Here is a 2,500-nt window from a genome sequence, read left to right on the forward strand (position 1 = left end):
AACGTAAGTGTTTGGTCCCATATTCATAGCACACAATGACTGAAATTTGTTGGATGCATTTTCTGTTTGTTTTGGTTGTGTTTCAGATTAGGGGTATGATATTTATGCCTCTGTAACTTTCTCATTCATCATTATTCACGATTCATTCAGGATTATACGTATTCATGGTATCATCCACATTACTGTAGAAGTGATTCTTATTTACAATAAAAGTGACTCCAAAATGACACAATTCATTTTTTACAATTAATTTCACTAAATAATTTGAAACACGCATGCTATAAATATGGGACCGAATACTTCACTTTTGATTACTTTAATACACATATACAGTGGGGCAAAAAAGTATTTAGTCAGCCACCAATTGTGCAAGTTCTCCCACTTAAAAATATGAGAGAGGCCTGTAATTTTCATCATAGGTACACTTCAACTATGACAGACAAAATGAGGAAAATAAATCCAGAAAATCACATTGTAGGATTTTTTATGAATTTATTTGCAAATTATGGTGGAAAATAAGTATTTGGTCACCTACAAACAAGCAGGATTTCTGGCTTTCACAGACCTGTAACTTGGTCTTTAAGAGGCTCCTCTGTCCTCCACTCGTTACCTATATTAATGGCACCTGTTTGAATTTGTTATCAGTATAAAATACATCTGTCCACAACCTCAAACAGTCACACTCCAAACTATGTTCAGATATTAGACATCACTACATTTTCAGTCTAGCTTGCAGTGTGTATACATGCTGCAGTGTTTTTCATACCTGATGTGGCAGCGGGTATCGAAGGTCTTGTGAAAATGCTTAGGCTCAAGTTGGGTTTTGATTTTCGTAATAAGTCATGTTTTTCTTGTGAAGAGAGAAAGAGGCTTGTTTTCGCTACTTTCTCATTAAAATGCAAATCAATTTATAACATTCTTGACATGTGTTTTTCTGGATTTTTTTGTTGTTGTTATTCTGTCTCTCACTGTTCAAATAAACCTACCATTAGAATTATAGACGGATAATTTCTTTGTCAGTGGGCAAACGTACAAAATCAGCAGGGGATCAAGTACTTTTTTCCCTCATTTAAACATTCACAGTGTAGGTTGAAAAAAGTATGGAGTCAGGAGTCAGCTAACCTGGAGTCCAATCAATGAGACCAGATTGGAGATGTTGGTTAGAGCTGCCTTGCCCTATAAAAACCACAAAAAAATGGAGTTTGCTATTCACAAAAAGCATTGCCTGATGTGAACCATGCCTCGAACAAAAGAGATCTTAGAAGACCTAAGATGAAGAATTCTTGACTTGCATAAAGCTAGAAAAGGTTACAAAAGTATCTCTAAAAGTCTTGATGTTCATCAGTCCACGGTAAGACAAATTGTCTATAAATGGAGAAAGTTCAGCACTTTTGCTACTCTCCCTAGGAGTGGCCGTCCTGCAAAGAAGACTGCAAGAGCACAGCGCAGAATGCTCAATGAGGTTAAGAATAATCCTAGAGTGTCAGCTAAAGACTTACAGAAATCTCTGAAACATGCTAAAATCTCTGTTGATGAGTCTACGATACGTAAAACACTAAACAAGAATGGTGTTCATGGGAGGACCTCCCAGAAGAAGCCATCGCTGTCCAAAAAAAACATTGCAGCACATCTGAAGTTTGCAAAAGTACACTTGGATGTTCCACAGCGCTACTGGCAAAATATTCTGTGGACAAATGAAACTACAGTTGAGTTGTTTGGAAGGAACACACAACACAGAGGGGAGAAAAAGGCACAGCACACCAACATCAAAACCTCATCCCAACTGTAAAGCATGGTGGAGGGCATCATGATTTGGGTCTGCTTTGCTGCCTCAGGGCCTGGACAGCTTGCTATCATCAACGGAAAAATGAATTACCAAGACATTTTGCCGGAGAATGTTAGGCTATCTGTCCGCCAATTGAAGCTCAACAGAACTTGGGAATGCAACAGGACAACAACCCAAAACCACAGAAGTAAATCAACAACAGAATGGCTTCAACAGAAGAAAACGAGCCTTCTGGAGTGGCCCTGACCTCAACCTGATTCAGATGCTGTGGCATGACCTCAATAGAGCAGTTCACACCAGACATTCCAAGAATATTGCTGAACTGAAACAGTTTTGTAAAGAAGAATGGTCCAAAATTCTTCCTGACCGTTGTGCAGGATCTGATCCACAACTACAGAAAACGTTTCGTTGAGATTATAGCGGCCAAAGGAGTGTCAACCAGTTATTAAATCCAAGGGTTCACATACTTTTTTCACCCTGCACTATGAATGTTTACACTGTGTGTTCAATAAAGACAAGAAAACGTATAATTGTTTGTGTGTTATTAGTTTAAGCAGACTGTGTTTGTCTATTGATGGGACCTAGATGAAGTTCAGATCAAATTTTATGACCAATTTACGCAGACATCCAGGTAATTCCAAAGGGTTCACATACTTTTTCTTGCCACTGTAAATTACAGAAAATAGCCATCAATATATATACAAAATGCAAGCA

General features: G+C 38.0%; 1 protein-coding gene across 3 annotated transcripts in view; it reads right to left on the minus strand.

Moving 5' to 3' along the window:
- Positions 1-2,500, minus strand: part of pde4ba (phosphodiesterase 4B, cAMP-specific a) — a 346,990-nt gene that overhangs the window by 27,048 nt on the left and 317,442 nt on the right. The gene's annotated exons all lie outside the window — the stretch shown is intronic.

This window comes from Oncorhynchus nerka, linkage group LG24, assembly GCF_034236695.1.
Source record: "Oncorhynchus nerka isolate Pitt River linkage group LG24, Oner_Uvic_2.0, whole genome shotgun sequence".
Lineage (NCBI taxonomy): Eukaryota > Metazoa > Chordata > Actinopteri > Salmoniformes > Salmonidae > Oncorhynchus > Oncorhynchus nerka.